General features: G+C 34.9%; 1 long non-coding RNA gene across 1 annotated transcript; it reads right to left on the reverse strand.

The window, feature by feature from the left end:
• Nucleotides 1-5,655: 5,655 nt before the first annotated feature.
• Nucleotides 5,656-9,948, reverse strand: LOC134801349 (uncharacterized). Its single transcript, XR_010145664.1, has 3 exons — nt 9,873-9,948; nt 9,420-9,554; nt 5,656-7,246 (listed from the first exon to the last, which is right to left on the reverse strand). It is a non-coding gene; the product is annotated as an uncharacterized LOC134801349 (long non-coding RNA).
• Nucleotides 9,949-10,166: the final 218 nt, after the last annotated feature.

The raw sequence follows: 10,166 nt of genomic DNA on the forward strand, positions 1-10,166 counted from the left end.
CCACTTCTCTGATAGCAGTTTGGTTCTGTGAGGATTGCAGTTCGAACCTAACCAAACCCACTTTTCTAGTAGGATTTCGTTTCTGTAAGGCTCGCAGTTCTAACCTAACCTAACCCACTTTTGTTCGGTTCTGTGAGGATCGCAGTTCAAACCTAACCTAACCCACTTAACGGCGCGTGTGGTGCGGTTTACGGGGGTTTGAGCGGGAGGGGCTAGTAAGTTTGGCATCATTATACTTTAGACCTACATTTTATGGTAGGTAATCATAGTGGTTTATTTAGTATAGGTATCAGTGGTTTTCCGGGTCAAGGTCCGAGTCCGGGTCCGGGTCCAGTTCTGGGTCTTGGTCCAGGTCCAGGACCAAGTCCAGGTCCAGGTCCGGGTACAGGTCCAGATAAGAGTCCGGATCCAGGTCCAGGTCTGGGTCCAGGGCCAGCTCCGTCAAAATCGAAATTCGAAATCGCCAAACTTGTACTATGCGTCATTGAAGAGTTCTGTTCTGATCGTCATCAGCAGTTCCACTTCATCAAATGCGACAGTTTTTAATGTAAATTCTTGATTTTCTGATGAAAATACAAAAATCTCTATACTCATGCCTTTAAGATTTGAGGAGTTCCCTCGATTCCTCATGGATCCCATCATCAGAACTCGAGCTTGACAAAATGTGGCTTAAAAACGTAACTTGCTTAACAAACATAACGAAGAGGACAAATCGCCAAAAGTGAACTATGCGTCGTTGAAGAGTTCCATTCTGATCATCATCAGCAGTTCCACTACATCAAATGTCACTTTTTTGAATGTATATACTTGATTTGTTGATAAAAATACATAAATCACTATATGTATGCCTTTAAGATTTGAGGAGTTCCCTCGATTCCTCATGGATCCCATCATCAGAACTGGGCTTTGACAAAAACGGGACCAATCTGTATGCATATACATACAACCAAAAAAATAATTTTCAAAGTCGGTCCAGTAATGACGGAGATATAACAAACATTAAAAAAAAACAATTGAATTGATAACCTCCTCCTTTTGAGATTTGGAAGTCGGTTAATAAATGAGGGCGCCACTTTCTACGTAACTGTCACATTTTTGACGTAAAATGCTTACACATGGCAACAATTTAGTATGGACATTAAATTTTTGAGTTCCATTTTATTTAATTTCTACTATTTTATGTCGCACTATATGCGGCAATGGATCAAAAATTGCGTAGATTTATTGCAAGGTCTGTGGAGCCCTTAACTGATAGATTTAAGTCACCATAGAGCAGCGGTTCTCAATCTTTTTTTTTGACTGAATCCTTTTGGAAAGCGAAATACTTGATGGAACCCTACAATAAAACAATAGTTTTTAGAAGTGTGTTTTTGCATAGTAAAATTTTTCGAGGCGACTAAAGCATAGTGTTCTAAATTCTTGCGGAACCCCTGCAGGGGTGTCGCGGAACCCTAGGGTTCCGCGGAACACACTTAGAGAATGGCTGCCATAGAGATTAAAATAAACTGTATCTGTGGTAAGCCGAAATATCAAATATCTATATTATGTTTATTTTATTTTATTTTTACTTGCTAATTTGTAAATTTAAAAACGATATTATAAAAGTGTAAGCCGAGCACTTTCATTTGATACCAAACTCGACCATACTTTCTTGCAAATAAAATGACCAGAATAGCAAGACCCCTCACAAACAGCCTTTTGGCCTTCTAAGCTCTTCCAGCTCAATAACCCCTTGATCGAGCCTGCTCATAATTTAATGACTAAAATATAATGCCCTCGACTACCCGTTTACCCAATTTCATTTAAATTAGAACAAATTTACATAAAGTCGGACTAAAAAAAGTCTGCAGCGGATTTGATAGCCCCCGCAGTGCATGCAAGTGTCATTTATACGTCATAATTTCATAGAAGTTTGACGTTTAAAATAACACACACTGCGTGGGCTATCAAATCCGCTGCAGACTTTTTTTGGTCCGACTTTAAGTTATTGAGTATCAAACTATCCTCTGATAGTTCAGCTTAAACACATCGAAATGCCGGGACGTGCCCCTAGCCAGCCGTGTGCTCGAAGTTGAATGTAAGAACTTCACTTCGCTTCGCTCGCTCGTTCGATAATACAAGTAGGTAAGTAAGTACATAATTCCAATACCTTTTTACAGTTTCATTGTATTGTCATGGCATTATTACCTACTGTATTTCATTTAAACTGAAAATCGTAATTAGATTCCAAAAAAAGTTAGACAATGTGCCACTGCAATAATTTGTTTGTAAAATAGTAAATTCCTTTTTATAAATAAACACGCTAAGACAATTTATTTATTGGTAATTTTACTCCTACGATTTAAAAAAGTACTTTATATAGGGAATATTACGCGAAACTCTGCGTAGGGGATACATTATTGCATATTCGAGCGATAAAGAGGCAGATAACTACATTTCGATTTTCGCGTTCCCGGTAGGCTTTTGTTAACAAATGGTCTGTGAAAACTTGTCAAAAAACAGTTTAAGGCACAGTATGTATGTATAAGTTACTCTAGGGTTTACTATAGGCGCTAGTGCTGCACTCTGGCGGCAGAACATTAAAGTAATACCCCCTGTTGTCACAGCAGCACAGAGCACAACAAAATTTAATTGCATTGTAGAAAAAAAAACTATATACTGGTGATAAAGGCGATAAATGTAATTGATTTATTAATATCTTTTATCCTAAAATTATTATGGAAAAGGAGATGATAACTTCATAAACTATGGAAATTGATTTGTTTATACCTTTGCTTGTCAGAGACATTATATCATGATCCGTAGCTTCTAAACTCAGATTGACAAGTTTCCTCTCCAGATTGTCCACTGTATGATTTTCATTCTCAAATTTTCCCAATAATTCTGAAAATAGGACTGGGCCGGGTATTGTTAGGTCGCCTGAAAGACTATTCACATCACTTGAACGTGGCATACCGCATATGTATACAGTTACTCCGTACATCACTGTTGCTATGAACATTATCCTGCAATTAGACAGTCAATATAATTTATATATTAAAAAGCTAATTTATTTATTTTATTGACTGATTTATTAAGCTCACAATCGGGTCACGGGGAGTGTGTCCGGCCAAGATCTTTACAAAATATATTTTCTTTGTTTTTAAGTCAAATATTTATTTAGAATATAAATATATACGGTGTTATGGACATGTTCCTAAGACAATCAATTTTTCACATAACCTTGCTTGTGAACAATTTTAATTATAAATTATTTATTACTTACACTCCGAAGTCCATAATATATGTTTCTTTAATTATCGTTGAAGTTGGTTGTTCTTCGCAACCCGCGTACAGGGCTTCAAATGGACTGACGATTATAAATTTATTTTCGGATCTAATAGACAATAGACGTATTTACACATGACTCAAAGTGCTTACGTGATATTTATTTGTTTAAGAAGGAATACGACAACAATGATCACATTTACAATTATCTCACTGCTGTGAGATCTAAATACAAAATACGAGATCATACATCAGGACAACAAGGAAAGTTAAGCAACTACACTCACTCGAACATCTCACGTCCAGTGATATGCTAGTCATTTGGAACTTTCTGCTGTTTTACGTGGCAAATACTTATTTGAATTATCATATCATAGTGATCCACCACGGGGCCAATTTTTTTTAATTCGAGCGCTCGATTTCGTCACTCGAAAATTTATGGAAAACAGAGCACTGATATTTTTTTAAATAAGAGCAATAAGAATTGGGAATCTAGTGGTATTGACAACTCGTTTTCAATTTTATTAGTAGAATTTAAATGTCTAGGAGTGGAGATATATTGCAGGGAGCCACACGAAATCGAGCGCTGGAAATTCAAAAATCGGCCCCCTGGTGTCGCTCAGTGGCACCCGAGTTTCTGTCAATCGGGCTATGATGGCCCAAGGTGAGGCACACCCGATAAAGTACGCCATGGTGGATTTCCAAGGGAAACAAGGACTTTAAGTCGAGTAAGTCAATGTCACAATGTATGAGGGCTTAATAGAGACAGATAGATAAAGGCATATATGGTTTTTCCCTGTATCTATCTTTTAGTAGATAGATGTCAGAAAGTGTCATGCAAATCTATCTATCTATCTAATTCCTTTAAACGAGCAATTCTTGTATATTTATTTATATATATATTTTGGGGATCTCGGAAACGGCTCTAACGATTTCGATTTTGGTATATGGGGGTTTTCGGAGCCGAAAAATCGATCTAGCTAGGACTTATCTCTAGGAAAACGTGCATTTTTGAATTTTTATATGTTTTCCGAGGAAAGCTCGGTCTCCCGGATATTATGTAATAAATAATAACCACTTTGGGATTTACTTAGAACAGTGTTTTTCAAACTTTATGGTGTCACGGCCCTTTATGACCACTAAATTTTTTTCGCGACCCCCCAAACCCCGTTTCTACGTTTTTCTGTCTATGTAAAAATAGTCTGCAGACTGCACATGTGCGGAAAGAGAAGAGTCGTGAAATGTATGGGATCCCATACATTCTACGGCTCTTCTCTTTCCGCACAGACTCTAACAAATTTGGAACCACAGACCAGTGTTTGGAACGCACCTTTCTATCATTCACTCACTTACATATGCGTTTTAGGACGCACTCTACATATATGTATTTATTTTTATAGGATGGTATTTTTTTATCACGGGAGCAAAAATCCGTATATAAACGACTTACATATTATTAAGTAATTTAAGATAAAGTTAAGTTAATTCCCAGCAAGCTGGAAATCTTTTTAATACCTTCATTTGGTCCTAAATGCGAATAATCTGAGTTTGCTCCATGCCAGGAGGTGTGGATAAATTTTAGAAGCCCTGGGACATACATTTCACCTTGAATTCACAAAACCACTCAATGTAGAAGGAACCCACCGTCAAAATTAATGTCACCACCAAGCTAGGTTGTTGTGGATCAGACACTGGTAAAAAAAATCGGATTTTAACACTATTTTACCAAAAAAAAACAAATTCAAAGTGGCGGCCATTTATACAATGTTTGACTACTAATTCATATTAAGGTACTTTTCGGATCCTCAGATAACAATTTTTATCACGATTAGAGCAAATTATCTGTCGGACGTACCGTTTTTGAACTACAAGCAAAAAACTGAAAAGAGCAAAAATTTTTCCACAATTCCTGGAATAGAGCAAACTTGGATTACAATAATTTAGAACCAAATGAAGGTATTAAGATGATTTCCAGCTTGCTGGGAATAAATTCCTGGAAAAAATCATATTTGACTGGCCTAACAGATCTTAACTTATTTAACTGTTTAATAAATACAGTTTACCTATCTAATAATAATTTGTTTTATTGATATGTACGTTAACGACCATTAAATTTTAAAGGATTGGATTATTATTTTAGAAGTTAAATAAAATTAAATCTGCTTTCCATAAGTTTCTTTCAAATCTGAGCTTCGCGACCCCCTTGGACAAGTGCCGCGACCCCCCTGGGGGTCGCGACCCACATTTTGAAAAACACTGACTAAGATAGAACCCGATGTGCTATGTCTGTCGTCATATACGTAGTGATAAAAAGAAAACAATATAATGGTTTATATTTTTTTATAGGTACCTACTTATATTATAATGTAAACATTATCTTTACTTAAAAAATAGATTTTATAATAAAGTCTTACAAGTCCTTCATAATGGTTTGTCTTTATCCGTCATTATAACATTTGTGTTTGTTAGGAAGGGACAGAATATAACAAATGTTTGCTGAGTTTTATGAATACGGGGGCTAATTTGTACTTAGTTTATTTTTAAACTAACAAAAATAATGTAATCGGTTAACAAAGTTGTAAAACGAAACATTGAAATGTAATGAAATGAAGTCGCTGACTCGGTCCTCACAGCTTGGCTATGATTTATCAGCGGTACCTCGTATTATACCACTATATTAGATACCTGTTTTACACTAGCGATAGATGGAGCATTTAATTATTTTAGTTTCCTTAAATGTACTTCAGTCGTACTTACGACGAAGTTAACGGTTAAAAATAACACCCAGTTTAAAATCTATCCTGAGTTAAATAGAATGAGAACAATATCTAATTCAAGGGACAGAGACAAAGAGAAATACGAAAATAACTTTCAATCCTCTTCTCAGATACACAATGACCCACTTTGCAGGTAATAGAGATGAAAAAAAGTGTAACTTATTCAAACTCTTTATTTACTTAATACTCGTACATCGTATAAAAATGACGACACAAAAAGTAAATGTAATCACACTAAGTCAATAAACTTATTTATAATATTTATATTATAGGTAACGTAAAACCACCCAATTATAGTCCTAAAACTCCAAAATCTCCCAACTATGGATTAAATGAACTCCAATATATTAATTTAAGCACAGAATAATAGTATTATCATTTAGGTGTGACTATTATTTGAATGACGCATTTCTGAGCAAAAACATTTTCATAAAATATAAGAGAAATATTTAACTCGTAAAATACAAAAAAATACTTTGGTTTTGATACTTATTTTTACTTATTGAACTTGTGAACGATGGTTGTAGTAATTTACTATAGTTGGGTGGTTTTACGGTACCCTAACTTATAAAAATCTAATAAGAATCTTAAAACTAAATACGTTCATAGTTCCCATGTCAAGTTTCATTCTTACCTTCACGCATAATTTTCAATTTCCGATCAATGAAGCATATCGTCGGGTGACAAGCAAAAGTCACTAACTAACATCATTGAAATTATTGGACAATAAACCGTGTTACAAGTGTAATAAAGTGTATTATTACTTTAATTTTTTGATAGTACTTAGTGAGTTTTGCTTGTCACCCGACGATAATGTAATGTGTTCAAGTTATTTCAGATAGAATTTATAGGTATCACATGTACCAATGTACAAAAATGGTCCTAGTCAGAGTTATTTTTTTGCAATTTGCTTACGAGTTTGAGCGAAACGCACTGAAAGTTAAATCAAGATGTGATGTTTAAAATTGCCGATCTCGTGGGACTGGAAACATGTTGCAAATATGAAACATCAGAAAAAGCAGGCACTTTGTCTTGCAGATGCATCCGGTGGAAATTAAAATTAAATGATAAATAAAAGAACATAATCAATACAATTTGACTAATATTTAAGCACTATTAGTTGCAACGTTAAATGCCTTCCTCGCGAGTCCGCTAAGTAGGTATGCAAGTAGACGCGGGACAGCTGATGGCGATGTCAACCACTGAAATAAATTATTATAAATATAAAAAATATCACATAATCTAAATAAATATAGAGCAATATTTTTTTTTATAAAACTTCATAAATTTTTCATCAAAAATTTCTTCTTTCGCATTTAAGTTTGGTATGGGACCTACAACCCACCAGGGTTGTTAACAACTATCATTGGAAATGTAGGTGAATAATTAAAAATATTATAAATATCAAAATATTAAGAAACCGTCGAGACACAAAGCCAAAATGCAGATATACCTACTTAATAAAAGTGCAATCTACTATAATGTTTAGCGTTAATGCTGATTAAAACTCTTGATTAATTGACACCTCTCTTTTTAGTTTTCTAATACTACATAATTTTAAGCATTCAAAATACTGAGCCACATTTATACAGAACCTACAACATGCAGCAGTAAACATTTTAATCTATTTCATATTTTAAATACACTTCATATCTTATATCAGAATTGGTGCACCTGGCGTTCAGGTTAACTTTAAATAAGTGCAGGTGTAGGTAATTAAATTTAAATAGTTATTTGTTTTACAAGGGGGCAAAGTTGTTGTTTAACCGCTCGTGCTAATATTGATACCCGAGCAAGCGAAAGATTCCAAAATTGAACCACGAGCGTAGCGAGTGGTTCGAAAAATGGAATCTTGAGCGTTGCGAGGGTTTCAAAGCACGAGGGTTAAACAAAATTTGCCCCCGAGTGAAACACAAAATTTTTCACCACACCAACCCGAAGCAAATATTAAATGTAAAATATCAAACAAAATCAAACCAAATCAAATTCAAATGAATGTTATTAAATATTTTCATATCTCATGCTCTGAAAGTGGGTCGTTGTTGTTCTAGAAGGTGCGCAGAAAGTGATACGTTTATGCTCTAGTGCAGAAAAATGGTGTACTCCTCTGCGTCCCCGTCCCACAAACAACCGGGTAGAAACAAATTGGAAAAATAGTGTCTTTATTTCCTCGCCTGGAACAATTGGTAATTGTTTAATTTTACTAATCCCACGTTGATCCTTTTTTTATACAAAATGATGTAAGTAAATTGTTAAAAACAATTTATTCTTGATTTCTTTCGTTGAATTCTATTTACTCGATTTCATAAGACGGGAACCAAAAGGAATACACCAAAAATATTTTTTTAAACCTTACACTTGCGTAAATAAGCAAAGGCAGAATCTTATACAGCCACAGTTAAACGTTTGTACGATATTAAATTGGTTTTAAAAGTTATTTAGCACTATATTCATGAAAATAAAATAAAATACAAGATAAAACATTCTTATATTATTAATTAAATTGTTATTTAATATTTAAAATACTTTTATTATGTTATTACATGGTGCGGCGCACCAAGGTCGCGGTGCGGTCCGGTAGTCTGTTGCGGCTTTTAGAACGAAAAAGTATAAAATTAAAAAGTAAGAGGCAATCCCGCTGATTTTCATACTATATTGAACAAATCATTTTTAAAATACTGCAGTTTGTTAAAAAATGTGTGTTTTCGTAAATATTGCAATCTAAATGATTTTCGCTAGGGGTTATTAATCTTCATACATGTAAAGTCTCCGATTGCAAGTAAGTCTTAAGGAAAAAATCATGGCCGTAGGTCTATTAGGTATACTTCAATTACTGATTTTACGAAATTGCCTTGTCTTGTTTGGTTTCCTCGCATTCGATATGAAAAGTAGAGTGTTTAACTCGGGTGAAAGGCACCATTTCCGTCTCGGACTATTGGCGCTCTCACTGCGTTCGAGCGCCAAACTACCTCGACAGAAATGGGTGCCTTTCAACCCTTGGTTAACAATCTACTATTATCATCCAAAATCATCATTTAAAAGTCAATTCTACCAGCAAACATAAGAAAACAACTCAATATTTGCATTTGATTACTTTGCCTCACATCTGAATTACTGATAGCAAAGTGCAACTTTGCTATCCGTTTTTGAAGTGCAAAGTAAGCCTTTCCGAGTTGGTGTGGTGAAAAGGAAATTAACATGTTTTTCGTATCTGGGTATTTGGTATTTAGAATTAAATTAACTGTTACCTTACGGTACCGATTTAATAAAATATGCCTTTCAGCATCTACTTTCTAAAAACTAATAATGTAAAAACTACCTAATTTTTATAAAATTAATTTTATTCAGTGCAAAGTTAAATTAAACTATACTCACGACTTGTTGAACATCAAGCGTAGTATACTGTCGTCGTTTGGGGAGACAGTAGCGATATTGTTAGGCTCCGCCGCCGAGATCAGGTACCTGGTGGTCCAGTACGTGCCGAAGGCCAGCAAGCCGGTCAAAATCAGGCTGAAAACAGGTCACAATCCAGCCAGACAGAAGAACAAATTCCAGACAGAAAAAGAAAAAAAAAAGTGTTGATGTCCTTGTTTTTTTTGTATAGGTACGCCTGAGTAACTGTATCATGCATGTTGTGCCTTGATTATTCGGTTAATGCCATATACTACTAGGTACATACCTAGAGTGTCACAACTGATATTGTATGGAAAAATTGACGGTGTATCCAGCGTACGGCGTCAACCGGTCAAGGCTTTAGTCAAGAAATGAATACCTTATTGGGGATTCAAGACACTCAAATATAATACAGTGTATCTGATCAAAACTTACAATCCTATTGCCATTTTAGCGAACTGTTCCTCTCTTGCAATCTTCAGTGAATTGAAACTTAAATAAATACATTGAAAGTTTATATAATGCTGCTAATTTTAAGGTGGTAAACCACTAACAGATTTGATATTGCGTATTTACTAGCATTAGCTACTTGCCAGTTAGGTCTTTTTTGCGATTAACAACGAAAAAATCGGTCTAAATGGATTTGTTGTATAATGTCGATTGTAATAGAGTCAGACCGAGATAAGTCTGCAACGATTTTGATAGCACACGCAATGCAAGAGGTATTTT

The sequence above is a fragment of the Cydia splendana genome, chromosome 1, assembly GCF_910591565.1.
Source record: "Cydia splendana chromosome 1, ilCydSple1.2, whole genome shotgun sequence".
In the NCBI taxonomy this organism is placed as follows: Eukaryota; Metazoa; Arthropoda; class Insecta; order Lepidoptera; family Tortricidae; genus Cydia; species Cydia splendana.